Raw genomic sequence first — 24,800 nt, 5'->3', positions numbered from 1 at the left:
TTATATTACAGTGCTTAGATAACACAGAGATAGTTGTCTTAGAAATACCAGTAGATGATAGAGAATTGAAGAGATAGATAACCACCAGATTTCTTGTGTTTTCATTTTGCATCACAATTTCTACTGTCTTAATAATATTTATCTCCTAAAATATGTTTCGGTAATGGAAATTATTACCCATATTTTAAAGACTTCCCTGGAGAAAGGAAAAGCAGTGCGGTATGGTGAATAAATACTGCCCAAGAGTGAAAATGAGATGACCACTCCAGGGCCTCTTGCAACCCTGTGATGTGTAATCTTTAAAGATAGTTCATTAACTTCAATTCAGATCATCCAGTACAGCTTTCTGCTCACTGAGCTTGTCTACCATGAATTGGAGTACTGTCTGGGGGCTGAGTGAATAATGTTCGCTAAAGAGCAACATTGCAAATGCGTGAAAACTGGCAAGAACAGTCACCTCTCAAATGCAATTAAGCCAGTGAGTAAGGAAGTTTAGTATCTTCTGGGTCAGCGATATGATCCTGTGATGTGAATTGTTGAACTGGCAGTGGCAGCTGCAGGGTATTTTAAATCTGGAAGACTGACAAAAGCTGCTTAGAGAAAAATCAGTAACTATGTGAAAATAAATGAGTTAATGTAGAATTGCTCACACTTACCTTTGACTGTCAGAGAGTTCATTGGCTTGTAAAGAATACAAGGAGGAGGAAAGCTAAAATCTCAAAGGAGGAAGGTAAGGCAGCTGCTGGTGGTGAAGGCTTCTGATTCCACCCCAGCGACCTGACCCTTGCTTGCGAGTAAGAAGGTTCTTGAGCAATGTCATAGAATTTTTTGTCTCCATGTGGCACTGCATTATCATGCTGTCACTGGGAAGTGTCCGTGCCATGTTTACAGTACAATGATGTTTATGCTATATAGCTTTCCCACCAGGCCAACATTTCAAGCTGGAGAGCTACCTGAAGGACTTGATGCGGCTGATGAAGTATACTTCCAGTTTCAGGTGTTATGCAGGGCTTCTGAATCCTTCACAACATCTCCTAATTTCTTAAACAAAAAAGCAGTATATATATCCATTTTTATATATATATATATATATAACGAATAGTGTGAATCTACAAGACGTACAAAATTAGCATGATGCTGAAAACTCTGGGCAGTCAGAACTGCATAGAGACAAGAACATCTTCCTGATCCTCTTCTTCCTAAAAATCATGAAAGGAATGGAGCTGTTTCTTGGCTGAGCAACACAGGACCTATGACACCCACCTCAGCAGTGCTGGCAGCACCCAGAAGAGGGCGGTGGTATATGCAAACAATAACCACTTTATTTTCTTTGAAAACAGGGAGACTGGAGGTCATAAAAATCAACTGAGAGCCATTTCTGTTCCATTCTCTGCTGAATATGGGGGTGTAGCTGCCATAAATGTTAATGAGAGATCACATGCATCGAAACAAGTACATCCTCTTTTGTGAAGACAAGATGAAAGCCTTTTATAAATATGACCTACTGGTGAAAAAGGCATACGTTCAGATGAAACCTATGGGTTTATACTGATGGGTTAGATTTTTTTTCTTTTAATACAATACATTTTGTTAAGAAGAAGGATTAAAGTATTTGCCAAAATGATTTGTGTTGACAAAATGGCTTAGTACATTTGGCAGATTTATTTTATGAAGCGGAATAAATTAAGGTGTCTCGTAAAAAATGTGGGTTATATCCAGTGAAACAATTTCAAGTATTTCAGAAACTCTATTTTTATTCACTTTGCAAACGTGCTTAGTTGAACTGCCAGTCACTGTTACATTTCCATTTCCAAGCAATTAATTAAAATCCCAAATCAGGTTTTTTCTTGATCATGCCAGCAGGAGTTGGTTGCCATGGTAATAGGATGATCAGTAGCATTTGGGAGGGAGGAGAGGGAGAAAAAACGTTCTGCATTTGGGCTTTTATTATTGAAACATAAGTGCAGGTCTGGAGGAGTGTGTTGGCTGATCTGTGCAAGCCTGTGGCCCCAATGGTGACAACTGGAAGTGAGCGAGGCTTCTCAGGATTACAGTATTGTCAAGGATATAATTTGGTCCAATGTAGAAATCATTAGTGAAGCCTTTTCAGTCCTACAATCTATAGGTTGAAACCGTGAATGCAGCTGATCACAGAGAGTGTCAGCAGTGCTAAGGAGGATTTTTCTATCTGTAATTGCCCACATTTGCAGAGAACTATCAAATGTAATGGGTTTTCTCCCCCACAGGCCTGCAGACCTTTAGATTTGAAGCTCATTTTCAGACAATACTCTAGATCCATGGCAGTTTCTGAGAGCTGTTGCATATATGGGTTTAAGAAAGCATTGATGGTGTAGTCAGGGTGGCAAAGTTTTATGGGCTGGTGTCAGGGACAAGCGATTAGGGGAAGAACAACATCTGGCAAACCGGGAAGGAGGAGAGGAGGAACAAGTCCTTCTCTGAAGCAAGAATGGAAAATGGAGTCCTTCCTGAAGGAGGGAACAGGTCCAGGAGAGAGCAGAGCTTATTTAGGACACTCTCTTTAACATTCAGTGGGGCAACAGCCTGTGATTTAATAGCCATTTCTACCACATGAGACCAAACTTCCTTCCAGCAGCAAGAAACATGTCATGCCCATCAGGTGTGATCCACAAAGCCCACTGAAGCTGGTAGAAATACCCCCATGGACATCTCTGGGCTTGGGGTCAAGCGTGTGTGTTCAGGGAGGCATCTGGATCAGTAGAGAGTTCAGCTCTGAATGCTGGTCTCTTTTCTGACTTTGCTAACATGCCAAATGTGTTCTCCCCTTTGATATGATATCACATGCTGATCTCTTCTTTAGTGCTGTTAATGATTCCTCTCTTAGGTCAGAGCCAGTAGTGGAGAGCTGAGAAGCTCTTGCCTCCAAATTGCCCCCAGGACTGTCCCTAGTCCCCTCCAGTGTGAGCCATTTTAACCCAGTTCAAGGCAATTTTGTTGCTCTTACACCATCAGTTGTGTTTGAGTTGAACAGCATGACCATAGTGATCACAAGGGTTAGGGGAAAATGGCATTTACCTTGTGCATCGTCTGAGGAGAGGCAACAACCAGAGGCAAACAAGCGAAAACACACACTGGTGCAACTGTTAGCACAGCCATTCTGTGAAGTCGACCTGGAGATGCCTCCAGCTTAAATAAAACCCCAACATTTCACTTTTCCACTTCAAACCAAATCAGTTTTAAACGTGATCAGCTTAACTATGTGGCCATACAGTATTCCAGAGCTGGGAGCATGAAGCAAGTGAGAGAGAGAGAGAAAATGTGGTGGCAGATGAAACAAGTTCAGTACTAACACAAAAAGCTTGTGAATCCAGAGCCGTGGTTGAAAGGTGGCAGTCAGTAGGACACTGAGTCATGGAGCTAAAGCCCTTTCCTGTTCCTTCCACTATGTTGCTCAACACAGTTCAGTTTAAGCATGACCTGGACTGGTTTATGCATGGCTGTGTGGTGCCATAGGGTCCTTTGCAGCCTCGAGAACATAGACGTAGAAAAAAACATTTCAGCAGACCTCGATATTGCCATTGTTCAGCTGCTGACAGTGTGGCAAAGCAGGATAGTAGCAGAGAGATTCCCTGGATCGTTAGGCCGTATTAATGCAGAACACAGTGCTTCACATATGGTGCTTGTTAAGCCCCCCATGAAATCAGGAGATTGGTAACAGAATTACAACATGCTTAGGGTTATAGGTCACGCGCCAAATTTCATCCTTATGTATTAGCTGGAAATTAATCTGAAAATAATTAGGAAAGAATCCAGATATTAAAAAGGAAAGATTTTGAGAACATTAGGATTTCAGGTCTTATTGCAGCATAAAATTCACGTGTGAGAGAGAGTCTGAAAACGCTGCCTGATGGCCTAGCACTTTTGCTGGAGAGGAGAGTGACTTTAATAAAGCTCTTTGACAAAGTTGTCGCTCAGCTGTCATTTCAGAAAATCCTCACCTGGCCCTGAGATTTGTTACTTGCGTTATGCTTGCACTGTCTTGGTAGAGGCTCAGTGTGGTTGGGATCGGAACGAGTTCAGATGGAGTTAAAGAGGCCAGCAAGGGATTTATTGATTTGGATATACCAATTTGCACTAGTCCAAACAAGTTGGCTTCAGGGTCCCACAAACTCCAAGGGCTGCAGGGCAAAAGTTGAGCTTTTGATCTTCTATATATTAGGATGTAGTATAATGTAATGATTCAGGGCTTTCTCTAGTGTCTCAAAATGGGTGGGAGGGGATTTGAGAATAATTGCTCTCTTTGTCTTTTCCACTCTGAAGAACTTTAGAAAAGTTTCATTATATAATTATTCTTATCATTATATGGTGACCTCGTTTCTGCTCTTTTCCCTGGCATTTATCTAACTCTTTGCTGACCTCAGACACTCATCTCACATTCACTCTCCTATGTATAGGCATCTAAAATTTAGGGGAACTGGCACGTAGATTAAGATACTTGAATAAGATAAAACAACTCACGACTTTACATCCTTGGCGCAATCTTCCTAGAACATTTTGGAAACAAAGTCTGCATTCACGTGTCTAGTGTCATTTGAAAGCCCTCCATGAATCTGAGGTATTCACATGGAGCTGGTAGGTGGGATACAGGACCTGCAAGAGATGACCCTTTTGGAGGGACAATTGGAGGCCAGGTAGATGCTGGATACCAAGCGCACCTCAGATGGCACTTGACGCTCTGAGGCATGTGAGTAAAGCCTTAGATCGTTAGATTAGACCAAACGCCGAGTTTTTAGATTACTGAAATTTGATGAGCTGAGCCTCACCTTTACTATATCTTTCACATAAGAGGTATGTAATCTGGCGTTCTTTTTAAGAAATCAAAACTTACTGAATGATCTGAGGTTAGCAGACGATAATAATCTTTAACTGAACAAAGGAGGAATTTCACTCCAGTGATATTCGTATCTATCTATATGTTCTTGGGTTTTAATATTTTTTCAGTTTTACACAAAATCCATTTACTATTCAGAAAAAAATAAACTACTGGGTATAATATGTATGTGCTTTTAGAGTATTTAATATGTTCACATATTACTAAGTGTGTAAGTGTATATGTATTTAAGTATGTGCATGCTTCTACATAATATATATACACTATGGTTATACTGATGTTATATGTAAACCAGCAGGCTAAAGTGAAAACAAGTTTTTTAAATATCTTAAATAATATTAGGATAAAATATCTTGAAGGCACACATTCAGAAAAGAAAGTATTGGAAATTTGTTATTTTTATGAAAAAGCACAATTATGGAGCCATTAGCTGAAGAATCAGGCTCCAGTAACTCAGCCATGTATTTTTATTACACACCAGACATACTCTTAAGTCTGTAGACATGCTTCTCTGAAAGTGACTGTCTTGCTTTTATTCCTAATAGGAGTGAAGCCAGCGTTCACCCAGATGACATGGAGGCCAACCGTCCTGCCAGACAGGCAGAAGATGAACTGTGAGAAAATGATTGCATCCTTTCTTGAAATATCAATTTCACTGAGCACTGTGGGGGCTCTAAGCCATTGCAGAAATTCTACACTGAATTGTTCAGAAGAGACAATTTTCTCAGTCTCTGCTGAAGACCAAACTTTTAGAGTGGAAGAAAAAAATAGGAAAATAATAACCTGTCCTAAAACAATAAAAACAATCCTCCACTATTGTCCACGTTTGATATCCCAGTGAATTTGAACAGCATACGACATTTGAAGAGAGTGTTATTTTATGACTGAGATAATTTGGCATAAAAATAGTCCTAATGACAGATGAAACATTTTTAGAGGGCTTGTTTTAAAATTCACAAAGTCCAAAAGTTTCTTTTACATCTAAGGAATAAGTGCTGTGATTTTTGTGGAGGCTGTGCTGTCTTTTTTAATACATAAGCAAATATTTAACTCAATCTAAATGTCAGACATAACTCCTCCCAAACCAGGAGCCACAACTACTTTTTGAACATTTGAAAGCTTCAGTTTGCTCCCTACTATCCCATCACAGTACAGATTACATGTTTTACCCTTAAGGCCAGAAAAAATTCCTCTAGCATTCTAGTGGCTTGAATTACTTGCTGTTTCTCATAGACTCTCATCAGGAGCAACTGAGGTTTCTCTCACATTTTGTTGTTGAATACTTAGTCACTTTGACAAGAGACTACATTTCAAGTTGTACCTTTTAAAATTGTCCTCAATGCACCTGGCACAGATTTACCAGGGAATCCAGAGGGGCTATTGCATCCACCATTGCTATCAAACTGAGAGGAACTGTGTGATTCCAGCAAGATGGATGTACAGGTTCCCATGAGGCTGGAGCCACATCTATCTAGACACACCCATATGTTCACAGAATTTTGATTAAAAAGTTCAAATGTGATCCTTATGAACTTCACATTTATAAGACCTTGTGTACAAACAGTGTTACATCAGAAATCAGGATAAAACATTTTTTTTTTATTTAAAAGTTTTATTTGCTCAGGAAATGAACTCCAGTGGGGTATGCATGTATCTGTCTGTCCCCTCCAATAGACTTTGAAACCACTAACCAGTTTCAATCAAGCTTCACAGAGAGAAAAAAAGACTCAAAATATTTACCCACTGTAAGACTTGTAAATGCAAATATTTGAAGGTATACATATTAATTAATATACTGCAAGAGAAAGAATGTGTTAGTATTGTTGCTATAGCAAGAGCCTAGCTAGAAGCTTAGAGATAAGAAGGTTTGATTCAGTTCTGTACACAAAATTATCTAGTGTCATTTGAGATGCTCTAGATTGTTCAAAACATCAGTGTGGGGATGGCAGATATAATACAGGACCTATGGTGGACTGATATCTTTCTCAAGCAATAACAGTGGACCTGGTGGGATAACTTAAGGCATCTCAAATAGCACTATGCACCAACATATTGGAACTGAATTGAACCCAGGTGTCTTTTCAGTGCTGAAGCTATGATAAATGAATCCCAACTCTAAATACAGAAGCACTAAATATGGAGCTGAATTCTGCCTTGCCTAGGTGCCCAGAACCAATTTAGATATTGACATTAAAATGTAGATTGGATTCAAAGGTCCCAAGTTTGCTAGAATTCACTAGCATGTCTTCACTTCTTACATAATACAGAGTAACTGAAAGTAGTTGTACAACATGAAAGCTTCATAAATACAGCGTGAAGTTTATTGATTCAAAAATTGTGCCTCAAAGATTTTTCCATATTTGTTTAAAAATAGTATGACCATTCAATGAGAAAAGAAAGAGGCTATTGTCTGGTTTTAAGAGATAAATGATTTAAATGATAATACATGGCCATGAAAAGTTTTGCGTACAGTAAGATTTAAAAGTGAGATCCTACATTAGTTGCTCATCAACAAGAAATCTGATCTTGTTTTGTCACTTAGCCTCCTGAAAACAGTGGCTTCACATCTCAGTATCTGTTTATCCTCTTTTATCTATTTTTTTCGTACCTAGATAAAATTTTCTAGAGTAAGAAATAGAATAGAAAGTGCCATAGCCAGGTATCTCATGGGATGGGTCAGTGACAATTTTTGACAAGGAATTTTAAGAAATCAGCTAGAGGGGTGGTCTTTGCCAGTCACTACTGGTGAAGAAGGAACTCGTAGAGAATGGAGCACCTAACAGCAAGTTGTATGAGAGTGCACATAGAAGAGCAGAGTTCGCAGTGCTTCAGAAGGAAAGGGTGGGGGGAGAAAAATAAGTAAGTCCAGTAAAGTAAAAGAAGTGGGAGATAAGATCTAATGGAAAATTGGGGGTTAGGAGGAAGGTTGGCAGCTCCTCAAAGAAATAGCACTAAAGGCTATGTAAGGGTAAAATTAGAAAAGATGAGTAACAGACTGAGGTACTGTTAGCAAGGATATAAAGAATAAGTAGAAGGCAACCTTCTATAAGATCACTAACAACAAGAACCAGACTAAAGAAAGTAAGTTTATCTGCTATTCAGTAGAGAATGAAAACAATAGACAGATGATGCCGAGTATTTTTCACGCCTAAACTAAAATGAATGTAATTAATACCACTATCAAAGAGTGTAAAACAACTGAGAACGAGTAAGGAAAAACAGGTTAGACAGTACATGGATCTTTTCAAATTACCTGGACCTGGTGAAGTTCAAACTGTTAGGCTACTTCTGGAATTGGTTGGAGCAAGCTCCAGAACTGAGGAATTACCTTTTAGAAATTATGTCGGATCAACAAGAACAGGAATATCACCTCCGTTTAAAAAGGAGGAAGAGGAGGAAGAAGAGAAATCTAACTCTTGAGAAAATATTGAAAGAACTACTATTTTTACAGTTTTCTCCAAAAAACAAGTTCTGAAAAGGATATGATCCACATTTTCAAAAAAAAAAAAAAGTAATAAGGAAAAGAATAGCTCGTTTTTCATGTCTACTGTGATCAGAGGTAATGGGCTTAAACTTTAGCAAAGAAGACTTAGCCTAAATATTGGGGAGGAGGAACTTCCTTCATGGAAGGATAAGTAATGACTGGAAAATGGCAGCAGGAATCCTCATCAATGGTAGTTTGAAAAGAGGCCTAGATAAATATCAATCAAGAATTAGATAGAGGGCATCCTTTCTTGGGCAGGGTGAGAGACTTGGTGACCTTATAGCCGAGTTTAGCATTGTCCAGGGCAAAATAATTTTCTCTTCTCTATGCTCAGGATCATATCCTGTATATTACTTGGGACCTCTAGCTTCTACTGAAGTATAAATAATAAGATAATTAGGTTTTTTCTTCTCTTTTCTATCCCATTCTTAGATGTCACCAGTCTTGTAATGATGCCAGTCATCAGAAGAGTGTTAAAATAGTAAGATCTAGATTATTTTCCTCTGAATTCTGCTGAACTGGGGAGGTCTGGCTAATCTAATGAAAAACCCTTCTTTGTTGTCAATATACCCTTCTGCTCTAAAAAAGGCTCAATGAAGGAAAACCTAATAAGCAAAATATCTTCATTATTTTTCATGTGCCTAAATATCTCCTGCAAGTTGAGCAAGAATGTTTTAAAAATGCAAAATCCAAGTTGTCTTTAATTTTAGATGCTGTTCTTCCCTGTCACTGCTCATGATCAAAATACGAACAGTGAAATTCAGGATACAACGCATTTCTCTACATGAATAGTCTACTGTAATGAAAACATTCAGTTCTGTGAGGACTTGCAAGGTCAGACCACTGAGTTTTAGAAAGAACGAACAGGGCCTTTTTTTGCTATAGTTGACATGAATCTCTTTTAAGGCTTTTTGAAGGTTTGCTTAGGACAGCCTATCCCCAAATACCTCAAAGGATAAGACATTGACACCACCCATAGCCAGGCAGACGTTTGTGCTTTAACTATAGAACGGACATGTGTATGATTTTTTCTGTGATGATGCAAACCCACTGTCAAGCCCAAAGGCAAAACATGTAATGTAGGTACTGGATGTTTTCACCAGTGTCCTCTAATACTGTTTTAATGCCATATGGATAAAAGCAGCTTTCTGTGGATTAGGCAACATGGATTAAAAGGCACATCCCTTATGAATCCTGCACCATTATTCCTCAGAGAAGAGAGGCAGTGAAAAGCTGAAGGATTTTTTACTGTTGATACAATCTTAAACATGAATATGTTCAAACACAGAACAGTCCCGAGTACCAGCAGGTTTTCTTCTCTTCTTTACTGTTCATCCAAATACTACAGGTAGTCAGGCTGAAATCGTCCTTGGAGAAGCTTCTGCTATTCTGCTATCGCTTCTGCTCAACAACAGCTATTTTCCAGAGAGAACTGTAAAACTGCAAAGACTTTTAGCACACTGTTATGCCAGCACTGGTCTGAGGAAAAAAAGCAGTGATGGCCCTGAATATTTCTAGAAGTCCGAATGACCAAAAATTGATTGCAGGCATTCACATAGGCAGACCTGGCTGAATAGATGCCAGAAGAGATTCACTCACTAAGATGGAGATAGAGAGTAATTTTTCACTGGAGAAATTACAGCTGTACCTTGACCATGCTACCCAAGTCATTGCAAGGTGGCCAGTTCTTACGGTAGGCAGAAGATAAAGGAATGGCTTACTCAGCTATAGCAAGGCAAGATTGATGGAAATAAAGTTTTAGATGACAACCTGAAAATGAAGTTGATCTAAAAAAGGATGTGCCTCAAAAGACTGAAATTTCTTATGTTCTCAATACTAAAAAGCTATTAACAAAGCATTTTTAAGAGTATTTTATCTGGTATATCATGGAATAAAGATCTAGATATAGGCAGTAATTAAAGATCAGCTTTGATTTTGATAATCCTTTTTAATTGCTTTTTTAATTGTGGTGAAATTTTAAAACATTTCTGTGAAGTGCTCTGTGGAAAAAACGCTGATGTAGAGAGATTAACTAATCAAGATCGCTCTATTCTGTTTGAATAACTAGAAAGGAACTTTGAGTGGGTAAATGTAAAATAAATCTTCTAACTAATGTATGGCTCCATGTAATCTCATCTCACCTTCTGGGAACAATGTATAACAAATTAAGCTTGGATCATGAAATGTCATACAAATCTGGCAGTGAGATTTCATTTGGAGGGAAGAGCTACTATTCTCTTGGTTCTTAACAGCCATAGAAAATTTCAATTACGTGAGCATCTTGACAAATTCTACCTCCAGGGTATGGAGGATTTTTAAAAAGTTTTCTTGAACCAACTGCAGTGTCCCAAAGAACATAGCCTGATTTAACCATCTTGACTCCTACTTATTTGCAGCTTGCCTAGCCTCTTGGATAAGAAAACAGCCTTGACAGAAGATGTGCTTATAAAGTAAAATACTAATAGATGAATATTTTATGTGGCATAGTAAACGTCCTCAAAATAAGCAGTAAAATAAGGGTGTTGTCATAATAATAAACAATCTTGTTTTGTCTTCTTCAAAATTTGATAAACCATTGAAGGACTGGATATACACCTCACCTTGAAGCTGAACATAATTAGACTATTAAGAAAGGAATAAATAAAATGACACACAGAAAGATTCCTAAGGGAACCCGGAGTGAAACGAATAAAAAAATTATACAAAAGGGATTGGAGTGAGGATGAAGCAGAGGAAGCAGAAGTGAAAAATTATAACAGAGAAATACGCACATAATATATACCAGATATATGTATCAAGGTAGCTTTTTTGTATCTGGTTCTTCTATTGCCTTTACATAGAATTGGTTTCATTAAAAGATCTGGTAATTATGTTACATAGTGGTATGTGCTTGTTTTAAATAGTTCATTCCTGGCAGCAGTGAGAGAGCCATAACTTAAGTCAGAGAAAAATATGTTAAATCTGTATGAATTTGGTAAATCCTGGACATGTTAAAAGCTCTTTTGAGAGGTTGGTCAAATTCCGGCGTTGTGAAGCTTAGTGTAAGATTAAAAGTATACCTCTCATGTTGGGTGTTGTGCCTGCGCGAGTTCCTTACTATGCAAACTTGGATACTCCAGTGGAGAAAGACTAGGAATAATGTACTGCCTGTATTGAGAGTAACGAACCTCTTTCCTTCCTGCATCCTCCATATATGTAAAATATACATGATAACACAATACTCAGCTACTTTTTCTATAATCCCTCTCCCTTGAAATACATGCATCAAAATAATCTTAAAGTTGTCTGATAGAAGAGCAGGAGAGAAGAGGTTCTGTTCATACAGACATACCTTGGAGAAATAAGGTAGACTGTGCCCTTGATATGCTTAGTCCTTGAAAGTATATACTGAGTCTTGACTTTCTAGTGCTTAAAGCCTGTAACAAGAAAACAGGACATGGTCTCAGCTGAAGTTCTGTGACTTCTACTACTCCACTGAACCCTTCAAAAAGACAAAAAAATTTAAGCTGGATAAAAAAGATATTGATAATCATGGCTGAGAACCAGTAACCAACCACTAGTGCCTTTTACTTCTTCATCAAGAGCAACACAAAGCAAGTCCTGCTTGTGTGAGATTTGAAAGCAGTGGTGATGTTTCAGGAGACAACGTCAAGATTTTTATTTCAAAGGTGATATGAGGACTTGGCATCACAGCTTGAAAGCAAGGTAAATTTCTGAAGTAACATAAGAAGGGTTAATAACGCAAAAACGTAAGAGTTAATAATGCGTAATAGCCATGTGTACATTCCAAAGAGAATGACATGGAGAAATCATATTTAGAAAAAAACAGAGAGAAAGCTTTTAAGGTGATGGACAGGGATCGGCTGCAGCAATCAACAGTTCTGTTGTGGTTTAACCCCCAGACAGCAACCAAGCACCACACAGGTGCTCACTCACACTCCCGCCCTGCGGCGGGATGGGGGAGAGAATCAGAAGGGCAAAAGTAAGAAAACTTGTGGGTTGAGATAAGAACAGTTTAATAATGGAAATAAAATTATGATTCTTATTAATATTCTTATTAATATTATTTATATTATCAATATTAATAATAGTGAAAAGGAAAACAACAACAAAAAAAGAGGAAAAAAAACAGGAAAAAACAACTGATACAACCACTCACCACCTGCTGACCGATGCCCAGCCCAGCCCTGAGCAGCCATCATTGCCCCCCTGGCCAACTCCCCCCAGTTTATACACTGGCCGTGAAGTCATATGGCATGCAATATCCTTTTGGCCAGTTTGGATCGGCTGTCTTGGCTGTGCTCCCTCCCAGCTTCTTGTGCACCTGGCAGAGCATGGGAAGCTGAAAAAGTACTTGACTAGTGTAAGCACTACTTAGCAACAACTAAAACATCGGTGTGTTATCAACATTATTCTTATACTAAATCCAAAACACAGCACTATACCAGCTACTAGGAAGAAAATTAACTCTGTCCCAGCTGAAACCAGGACAAGTCCCAAAGAAGAACCCAGAGGAGGAAAATCCTGTAAAACTGCTGCTCAAAATAGGTTGGTTTTTTGGACAAAGTTACATTAGCAGCACTACTTTTGTGTCTGCTTTCTCAGAGAGGGAGGAAGATGTTGTGAGTGGCCACATAGCAGCCAGAATCATTTTGCTAAGCCTTCTGTCCCACATGCAGCAGATGCTGCATTTCAGACCCTGTACGTCTGCCTGGACCCCTTCAAAAAGTCATGGAAGGAGAGCTGAGTGGTTCCCTCTGTATCTGTTCTGTAGATGAGTGTTATCAGGTTTCACTATCTTTTTCAGAGCAGGTTTGACATGACTTAGGTCATGTAAATCTCAGTTTCCCAGTTTACCTTCAATAAAGTGGAAATCACAACAATTCTGTACCTTACTGATGCACTGTTTGGTGGCCAGAAGGTGTTCAGATACTGCAGCATTTGGGGAACACGTTGGTCCTTCAGGTTTGACTATGCAGAGCTACCCTAACTAGCTATACCTTAAGCTCAAACCTGTGAAAATAATATGTCCGAATCGTTCTCAAACTCATTTAATTCATAGTTAACTCAAATATCATTCCATGTGTGTCCTGTAAACATAGCATAGAAGCCACTGACATAGTGCACCCCTGCTTGTCTTCCTTGACTCCAAAAGACTATGTCTGACGAGTAGCTTGGACTAAACTGTTAATGGTTAGGCAAGATGATCTCCCATCTAAATATTGTATGTAGATTTTTAACAAAAACAAATGCAGCGTTCTGAAAGCAAGTAAACTTCAGCCAAACTTCAAACATCATCATTATTTAAAGTATCAACACACACTTTTAATTTCCATTGGTAAAATCAAGAAGCTTTCATTATTAATTAAGCAGCTAATTTTCTCTCGCCATATGAAAGAGGGAGAAGCAGCTAATTGCATTTGAGATTCCCTTCAGCATAATTAGATCTAGGCAAATAGATAATCCCCTTGACACCAATGGCATGCATCAAACTCGTTTTAAAGCAATCATTTCATTTGGGAATATCATACCTGTAGTAATTAGGCAAATGCATCTCATTCTCCTAAGGAATTGTTTGGATAACACACAGAATTACCTTGAAAAATGGACAAAACGAAAGACCATTTGTAAAAATAACATTATAGTTGCTATAATTAGTGAAAATATATTCTATTTTAGTTTTCAGATATGAGCTTAAAGTACAATGACAAAAATTATGATTAGATTATACTATTCAGGAAGATAAATTTTAAGTGAATGGATACAACTGCATTTGATAACACTAACTCCATCTTAAGCAGTTCTTTGATCTGAAAAGTGATTCATAGACTAGAGTGAAGTTCACCAGAAATTCATTTTTAAAATAAATATTTTTCTGACAATATAAACAGTTGAATTTTACCATTCCTGAATAAAAGATTTTTTTTTCCCTGTTTTTAAATGGCTTTTCATTTTGAATTTCTTGTCATTATTTGTACTGTAAGTATGCAGTATAATATAAAGTGTAAAAATCAAATTTTGATCAGCTTAAAATACATTTTTCCAGAGGGTTTTTCGTTCCAGTTCAGAAAAAGCTATTTCTTCCCTCTTTAAAAAAAAGTCATCAATCTTCACCATTTCAAGTTAAAATACCTCTGTGTGTGTATATGTGTGTGGGTGTGTGCATGCTTGAGGGATATAAAGAGAAAGATGGAGAAATAATTCTCATGATAGAAAAAGATGGCCTTATATGCATAAGATACTAACTGTGAAATTAGCTCTACTAGGTCAAATTAGTTTACTCTTCTTTGTGGATTCTGATATATCAGCTAGTTTACCACAGGTAGGATTGCACTGTACCTTGGAAGACATTATCCTTAAAGCTTCATTTATAGACCACAGGCATCATCTCTTCAGGAACCTGAGATCCTTCTTGTCGTCAACCACCCTGATTGCTTCATGTTTAAAGGTACTTTATAGCAAGACAGAAGGGACCCAAAGCTGTTTTCGCTGAGGTTAAAACTGTTTTGTTAGAATTTTTCAGTTTTCACATCGCAAGGAGCACATTGGAAAGCTCTAACACAGACAAGCTAAGCTGTACATTTGAATGACTCAGCTGAGTGAAGTGGAGGGTAAGTGGAGGTCGAGATGTGTTTGAGACAGCTTAGTGCATGTCAAAGACTGCATTGCCCTCTGGACTTTAGATTTTAAGAATTTCTTAATTAGTACTTGATAACTAATATATAATAATTTTTAATAGTAGTCAGGAATGGAGAAAAATACAGTAGCTATTGGGGGTAGTATGGATCCTGTACTGATGAACAAATATATATTTTACAGTCTAAAGCCTCAGTAATAGGTAGAAGAATCAAAGTAAATACCTGTTAATCAATGATCACATTTTTCCACCATAAATGTTACATTATTTAAACATTAATATCTAGGCAAACATCTTGGGTAACAAAACTGATGCATAGCAAATGTGTTCCTGTATCCTGCACTCAGGGCACATTAGATGAAGTAAACATTACTCCATTTTGTTGCAGCCTGTTCTGTGTTCTATGACCATCTGACTTGGAAGAAACGGTGGGGCAGACTTTTAAGAGATATAAAATGATGTTGATCCATCAATTAGATTGTTGCAATTTCCACCAACCAAGAATCCATAATTCTAGCATTATGATAATATTATGTTAAATAAAGAAAATAATAAAGAAAAGGAACAAGATGAAGAACATTCCCTGATTTTGACGCCACCATTCTTTCACAGAAGTTTCATAAGGTTTTTAAAGTAAAAAAAAAAAAAAAAAAAAAAAGAAAAAAAAAGAAAAAAAAAGAAAAAAGGAAAGTTTACTGTCATGGGCTTCAAAGGAACACTCACTAATGTCACCTGATAGTCTTTTGCTGACCTCAATGGGATCTGAAGTAAGCTTCTGGAAATAAATATCTTACAGCAGTACAAATAAGAAGAGCTTTCAACTTAATGAGAAAAAAAAATCTCCAGAAAAAGCATTTTCAGCTTGGATTAATCCAAAACCATTTCTTCTCTTTGTGTGTGAAACAATTCTCTGTTTTTAGTGGACAAGTGTTTTGTCCAATGCCTTATGAAATGTTTGTCTTGTTTATTATTTATCCTTGCTTTAAGATTCTTCCCTGATGCAAGTTAATGTCTTTGTGAAAATGGCATTTTGAAAGACAACAGTAAGATGATTTGCTTTGACTACTTTTTCTTTTAGATCTCTTTTCACTCCCCAACTTTATCGTGGCCGAAATTATTTTGAAATTTGCATCAAACACCTTGAATAGTATTGATTTCCACAGAATTTTGTTATTCAGTTTTTATTTGTCATATTTTTTTTTTTCCATGCTTCACCTAGACACCACGCTTGAAAGTTTAGTAAAATTGTTGTATTCAATAATTTTCTTTAAGGTCACCTGAGTATTTAGGCTAACCTGCTGTCTCACACAAGTCACAAAATTTCAGTTCCATCTGCATTAAGTTCAGTTATACAGGTCATCTTTCTGCCTCCCCTTGCACAAAGGAATCTAATTTCTTTTTGTGGGTTCCTACAACTAAATCTTGATTTTCTTCTTGTGGGCTTCTACAGTTTGAGTGCAAAATGAAATGCTATGGGATTTTAGCTAAATTATCGTCAAGATCACAGAGCAGCTGGTGAGCAGCACTGTTTCTGTCTAATAAAATTGTGTTAACTTTGAAAGAAAACCAGGACTTTGGGATAGGGTGGAGATGGTCTTACCTTAACACCAAGTTGGGACATGGCCAACATATCTACTCAGACCTTAGAATCTGGAGGCACTCCTAAGTTTAATAATATAGACACAGCCAATACATCCCACCTTTACCACCAAATTCTGAGTCTCATAAGACAGGTTCAACTCAAACTTGTCCTGTAAATATAAATATATGCTTTGCCACAACGTGTTTCATTAATACAAAACAGCCTCCCCAATCATTCATCACTTGAAATGATACACACAGGTGCTGAAGTGAAGTGCAGCTGTCGATAAAGGCTGATGCCAAATTATTTTCCTGAGGTGAGTTGGCTTTCAGTTATGCTGAGGTTTTGTTTTATACTCTTTTCTTTCTTTCTTTTTTTTTTTTTTTTTTAAAGAGAGTGGGGAAGAGGAGAAGGGTTGGGGTTTTAAATTTTTTTTTTCTTTTCTATAAATAACAATGTTTGTAATTTTCTTCTTAATCATAGCAGATGGGTCTGGTCATTCAGTAGTTTGTGACGCTGCATTCAGATTATGATAATGTGTTGCTGTTCCAAAGTAGTACTGACAATCTCAGGTTAAAACCTTCTTTGCTGGCTATTTCAATTGAAACCAGGAGCTCCCAAGATGTGAAAACATTGAATATAACTTTCATTTCTGGCTTTGATTTCCCTCCCCTTCCTCTATTCTACATTGGGACAATTGCTAGGAATTTTGGGGAGAAGTTGTAGATGTCCGTCTTGACGTGTACAATGGCTTCTGGGACTCACAAGAGTGGAAAGAATCTAACTTCAAGTCCTCCTCCTGTTAGGTTCAGAAATCAGACAAGAGCTGCAAACACAGGGGATTGGCTGCATTCCTATGACAGTGACAGTAGGGAGGTAGGTGTATCTCAGAACTTCCTATTGAAGTGCTTCCACTTTCTATAAATAATTAAACAGTTATTAAGGCAGAGACTTAAAATATGATCTTCCATATGATCTATACAAAAGCATTAACTACTTAACCAGGTTGTCTCTTTGTTCCAATGAATATTTAATTATTTAATATTAAGTGGAGACAAATCCCCCTCAGTTTTCTATATGAAGCAGTATATGAAAGCAGAAATCCATTGTAGGCTGTTCATGTAATCTGACATATATGCTGTCGGTACTTGTTGCTTGCCCACTGGTAAATGACAACGATGCTACCTGTTCCAACATGACCTTGTGCATAAAATGGGTCAGTGCAGGTCAGGTTTACCACCTCACCATTGGTCAACTAAAAGTCAAGATTTTAGTTTAAGCTGTTCTGAGAGGACCCGTCTTTCTTCCACTGAGGAGAGCTGGATACTTCTTGAGAGTGTTTTATGTTACCCATTTTGCTAAAATACCTCAGGACAGAATGAATCTCTTCATAGATTGTTTCTTGTTCTCTGTCCAGAGAGAAAATCTAGATAATAAGCTTTAACTTGACATCTTACTTTTAGATATATAAAGTTAAGGGAGACAAAACTCATTTTTCCTTTAAAATTACTAGACTTTCACAGTGTCAACCTCTGGTAAGTATAAATGGTGTCTCACAGTATACCAATGGGCATGATATTAAATTAGATGGTTTTAGTTTTGCAATGAAGATGTTACAGTCAAAAGGAAGCCTGGTCAAGGAATATTGAGCCCTGAAAGTCAGATAACTCTGTTGAGATGGAGACTTGATGCATATAAAGCCAAAAATACTCATCTACTTTATTAGTTAATTAAGGTTATTGGCTAGTATTTAGATGGGACAAATCATAAAGATTTCTGTTTCTTCTCTAGTGCATAAAACTGATCTCCAGCAAGGGAGAGATGTTTTGCCAATAGTGTCTTGCTAAAATATTATTGGTGTGTTTCTCCTCATTTCTCTCACAGCTGGAAAAGGTGCTCACATCTCCCATTTAATAGCACATCCTGGCTAGCATCCTCAGAGCCTTTTGTTTCCCTGTTAATTGAAGACTTTATTTGGAGATTGCCAGAAGCCGGCACTATTTCAGAAAAAGCTGGTGGGCCACAGCATGACACAAGATACTCTCAAAGAAGGAGGGTTATGGCCCTTCCTTCCTCACATAGGAGCAACCCCACAGCTCCTGGCGCCTGCACTTGTGAGGGTAGAAATCTGGCTGGCACGTCCTGGCCTTTGACTCCTATTAAAACAGTGACAAAGACTACCCGTCCCAGTGTGCCAAATGAACATCCAAGTGCATAACAATTCATTCCCTCCTTCTTCCCAAATTGTTAAGCAGCTTGAGACAGTCACTTCCATGACCTTGTAAAATGTCTGCAGTGTTGCAGAAACAACTGGTTCCTCTTTGTAGTAGGAGAAGAGGAGTTTTTTTGGAAGGAGTGGTGTTTTTATTTTATTTTTCCACCTCGCCCTCCCTCCCCCTTTCCTTGAGCAAATCCCCATAACAAATAAAGTTACACTTCAAGACTGGATTACGCAGACTGTTAGGTTTGCATGCCAATGTTTACTTTAAGTTAAAAATGATACTTCTGAGAATTCAAATAATATGTTTAAAGTATTTCCAGGCTATTGCTTTGCTTGTATTTGTTTTGGCACTGATTCCCTCCACGAATATGTCAGTTTTGAAGGAGAGATGAATGCTGTTCAGTTACAGCCTTTGCCTATTGATCATACATTTAACATCTGTTGACTTTGTTTATGTGCAGTTTCAGAGGGATTCGTAGCAAACTTAAGAGCACTTGCTGCAGAGAAATTTTGTTGATGAGACCTTACCTCTTTCAAGGCAAATATTCTTGGATGGCAAATAGTCTAATGGGGGAGTAGTAAGAGCCCACAGCACTGCTATTCATAGATCAGAGTAGATAATAAGAATAGTCCTTTTTGACCTCAAAATTTATATATCCATCAAAAGGTTTTACTTCAATTTTTCATTGTAATGGCTTGTCTGGGACTCAGATAAAAGGACTGCAGAACGCCTGTCTCACCTGACATCCTCTGGACGATATTCCTTTCCATGGCTGTCTTTTCTCTGAAAGCCAGCTTGCCTGATATCCCCAAACAACATGCCGGATCCTGTATTCTCAGCCTTGATTCAACTTCTCCTGAGGCATGCGTATCCTGTGGCTGCATACACCTGAGTTGGCTCCTCACAAGTTACCTCTGGAATCAGACCTGAGAGGAGATATAGGCCAGGGACAGCTGAGCTGACTTTAATTGAGCCAGTTGCGTGTGCGTATAAAGCTTATTAACTCAAGCTGAAAACAGTGTAAACATGGCTGTGGTTATAGATACCTGGACTGATGCTATACAGCAACAGCTTGGACTGTCTTGGCATGAAGATCTTCTTAACCCACTCCATTGCACTTATATGGACTTGACAAATGCATTTTTTTAGCCCATTTTTTCTTTCCTGCCTCCATTTTGCCTTGGTCTTTGATAAATTTAAATTGGGGCAACTTCTATATGGAGGTAACTTCTTCTGAGAAGTATGGAACATACTTTGTGGTTTCTGCAAGTTTTAGAAGCAGAGAAAGAGGTTAGGGATGGCAAATGAGCAAATCTGTAAGCAAAATTATTTTTTGCCAGTTATAATTTTCTCTAATGGTCTCCAGGAGTGGTCCATGTCTTTCTCCTGGAGTTTTTGAAAGACTAAGGAAATTAGCAGGAAAGACAGATAGAATATCCTCCAGCCTTATCTTGAAAGAAAGCTGAAGCTGACACTTTTTCCATCTGTTCTATCTAGAAAAAGACCTGATATTTGTTCTTGGGAATGCTTTGTGGAAGAACTTCACAGACTTTGCTTCCACAAAGTTTCCTTAGACTTTGTGTTTATTTAAGGAGTACATAGTAGAGCAGGAAAATGAGTCTGGAAAGTGACTGGACTCCATGAATACTTGGAGGAAATGTAGGAACAAAACTATTCAGATATATTTTATTATGTTTTAAATAATGGGTGAATACAAAAGAGGAAAAGTTGGTCAAGTTAATTAACACTTAGTCAAAGAAAAAAAGAAGACATAACAGGAGTTTTAGAAATTACTTGACATTGAGATAAAGGAATAAGTCTTTAATTGGTTATCTCGTTAGGGCTATAGAAGGAGTCCCAACAAGGTCACCATGACTTTGGCAGTGACCACAGCTATATTGCTTTTAGGAACTGAAAGTAAAGAGTGAAACACAAAGGGATAATGGTGATAAGGAAATTGGAGAGGTAATTATGCAAAGGTCAGGAGGGAGGGTCAGATGATTGCCAAGCTGGTCAAAGGGCAAGGCATGTCATCAAAATGGCTGAAATGATAGTTGTCTGTAAACTCATTGTCCCTTTTCAAATTGACATCAAAGGAAATGGAAAGCACTGATAATCTATCTAAGAAGATAATTAAGCAGATGGGCATAAAAATTAAAAAGATAGATAAATAAGTTAATGAATAATGTACCAGAAAAAGAGATGCAAATGTAAATGTTGAAGTATGGACAAGCTTAATAGTAAAAGCTTACAGGCTTTGCTAACTTGGATATTTTAAATAATGGAAATATGAAGATTTTACTTCTTAATGATGTAAATTAATTCAGTGGTGGAAAATGACATGGCCCTGGATCTCTCCTGTTTCTGGAAACAGTTTTGCTTATGTATTTTATGGCAACAGGAACGAATGTGAAGCAAAAACCAGCCTTCTCTCCTCAAACTGTTCCAGCATCTCAGCATATAGCTTGTCCTTTGAAAGTTTTTCTTGGCTCCATTCATATCTCTCCTTCTCCTCACTGCAGCTGAATGCAAGTGTGGATTTATTGGGGAGACACTAGCCTTTTTCCAGCGGTGGGAGTCGCCTCTGCGTGGTTGATGCTTCAAACTAGCCCAGCTGCAAACTTGTGATGGCAGACCTCACCTATTAAGATTAAGGCTGTGTCGGCCACTGGCTCACAGCGCCATGAAAATCTAACTGGAGCCAAAGAATTAAACATTGACGCCACAATCTTGTAAGTCTAGCTCAGCTTAGTTCTGCAGTCCCAAGATGTGTCTATGCATATGAATGCAATAAATAAAGATGAAGCAGTGTATCTTACTTAGAGAGTAAGAGGGTTTTCCTCTTTTCGCAGGGGAATAACTGTTTCTCAATTAACATCAGTTAGGCTGTCATTCCTTAAAGGAAAGGGCTACCTTGTGAACACAGTATAAAGGTGCCGTATATGCCTATAATTATTCCCCTTTCTATATAGGAATTGATAACATTCCTATCTACAGCATGTAATCTTCGATATAAAGATTTTATTTTGTACTCAAGGTGTGCTCATGATGGGAGCATTGCATCACTTTATCAGTACAATGAAAATATAAGAATACAGGGGGAAAAAACAGATGAAACAGAAACATGACCTGAACTCTTGGTTCCTTTGTTTTCAGGTTGACTCAAGCGGCTTGTGTCAACAGATTAATAATCATGGATGAAATTTTCTTTTGAGCTGAACAACAACAACAAAAAAATCCCAGATATGCAGAATCTTCACTGGCATTTCGTGACAGTTGTTTCAAAACAACAAATGACATACTAGATAAAGCACCCAGAATATCTGTGTTCTGGTCTGGATACATAGAGTAGGGACTTGAACCTTAATTTTCTTTCACTGCAAATGTTTTCTGCACACCAGGCTACTGGAGATGGAAAATCTTTATTTTAAATTCCACCCTTTTCTAAGATCAGGCATATATTTCCATGGAAATTTTCAGTTTCCTGTAAGTGACACTTCCCAGCGAAAATTCATCTTTTCCAGTTCTAACGATGACATGAATTTCAGAGACCTTCAACACTTTTGCAGAAAACCAGAGTCTCCTGCAGCTGTAATTCTGATTTTAAAATGTAGCTCTCCATTTCTCTTCTGCAGATGCTCATGCAGTGTGGGATACATAATTATATTTATCTTATGTATATCAATGCTTTTGGCACCTACTACAATGTACCTACTACAATGTGCAATGTGCAGAGTTACAAACCTCTGAAGCTCTCCAGAGTGTGAGATCATCTATCTATGTTAGGTACCTGAAACCTTAAGAGACCTGCCTGTGAAGGCAAAAAGCCTCTGAAGGCTTTCAAAGCCCCCTACTTCCTTCTGCTGACCGTATAGGAAATTTAGGTATTTAAGAAAGCTTCCTTTACTTAACACCTGCAACACAGATCCAAAGCAGATGTCTACCTTGTTGACTAGATCCCTGCAGCCATGCCCATCTTCTCTTTGTGTTAGCGTTTTGGCATTATGGTAACAGCCAATGCAAACTCTTTAGACCTTGTTAACTCAGTATTTAATTCTACCACAGAAACCACAGGAATGTTCATGGAAACTGAAAACCAGAGCTGAATCTGGCCCATTAATTTATTTGTTGCAGGGGAGGGGGAAGAAGAGGATTTTTTGTGCTTACATCATTTACACAATGCAAATTTCCTTAACAGGGAAATTTAGGGTCCCTCCGAGCTTCTTTCAAAATGTTGTACCCTGAAATTGATATAACAGGATACAACAGGAATGTGGTATCCATTCCCATTTGATTCCACCTAGGTTTCATGCTAATGATTATCAACTAACAGCAGGATGCAATATAAGGACAAGATTGCATTTATGCTGCCAACTTAGAAGTGGACTAGCTCCCAGCTTATTTCAAGCAAGAGTCATCTTACTTTGAATCTGAAAACTGCATCTGAATCTGACACCAGGATTTCAGTTTTGTGTCTTATGAAATTTCTTTCAAATACCCCTGGAAGTTGTTGATGCCCAGAATCCTTAATGGTGACTTAGTTTCCATATACCTCTGAATTTGTTATAAAACAGAAGAGCAAGGGAAGAAAGGAAGAAACAGATGATCTCAGGGCCCTGAAGAAGAATTGCTGTTTGTGTTTCTGCTTGGTGATGGCTATTATTCAGTGTTTTGGATACATGTTTTTTCCTTTCTGAAATTTTATCCTGGTGGATGAAATTGTGAAAGGCTCACCAGTAGATCCAATTGCTTGTCATCCTGTGGTCATTATTTCTCTGGAGTACCCTGTCTGAAGCTTCCAGGCACACTCATGGGATATAAGCTTCCTTTCAAGTACTCCTTGGAAGAGCTGAACTCCATGTAGTAATGCTCCTTCTCCTTGTCCTCACTATTTCCTCCTCATGTTCCTTAGGCTTCTTCAGAGGATTCCCCAATGTGCCTTGAGTGTATGCCCTATAGAGTAACTTTTCCTGAATTCACATGCAAGGCATGAGAGACTGTGCCTGCATTTACCAGAATACAAGAGAGAATAAATGGTGCAGAGGCTGAACAAAAAGTCTTTTGCTGTTACTTGTCACAGCCTTAAGACTCACAGGGAAGGTCATTCTGTGCTCAGACAGAAAAGGCATCTGCTCGCAGTGCAGTGCCTCACCAGGATCCTCATGCAACCCTCTTTATCTCAAGCGCTTGAAAAATGGCTGCTTGAGTAAGATCAGCACCATCTCTTCTGTGACTTTCAGCTGCCTTTGTCCCATCATTCTCTGATCAGCAGGATGATAACAGCCTTTGGGCTCTACTGTCAAGGTGGCACCTCTGCTGACAAACCTGCTGTCCCTGGCTTGCTTCACATCTTAGATGTTTGTCTCTGGTTAGAAGATCATCCCAATTTAATGATGTGCTGGCAGGTCTGAGCATTGACCTTTGGGCATTCCACCCTCTACAGAGATGAGGAGGCTGAAAGGTACGTGCAAAGCTTCTCGCTTCTTTGCTGTCCATTCAGAAGTTGTATAAGGTAAGGTCATCTTAAAAAACACATCTCAGAGCATATCAGAGGCTGGTCTAAGGTATACTGGCATTTGGAGGAGCCCTCTGATGAATCAACATCCAAGAACAAAAGGTGCCTAAAGTTACCATACAGCCCACAGTGCAAGTGTCATTTTCCGTGCCATTCCCAGAAAGCCGAGGACATGGGGATGTGCAGTGTGTTACTTCCTTCTCACTGCAGAAAAGCTGACTTTAAAAGCTCTCCAGGTTCCCAGATTTCAAGCCCTATTTATAATGCCAAAGCACTAAGATATTTTTCATAGTTTTAATGCCATCACATCTTTTAATGCACTGCCTTAAACTGCCAAAAAATAATGCTCCCAATCAAGGCAACTGTATTTTATATACAAGCTATGACTTACTTCTTCCTAGTGGTGTTAATCAGATTTCATTTATTTTTATAACATTAGGGACATTAACATTACCCTCTGGAAATGTTCCCCTTTCTATTTGTCCTTGGA

Source organism: Platalea leucorodia (assembly GCF_965183815.1).
Source record: "Platalea leucorodia genome assembly, chromosome: 4".
Lineage (NCBI taxonomy): Eukaryota > Metazoa > Chordata > Aves > Pelecaniformes > Threskiornithidae > Platalea > Platalea leucorodia.
The sequence above is the reverse complement of the archived record's forward strand: the minus strand, read 5'-3'. Positions refer to the sequence as shown.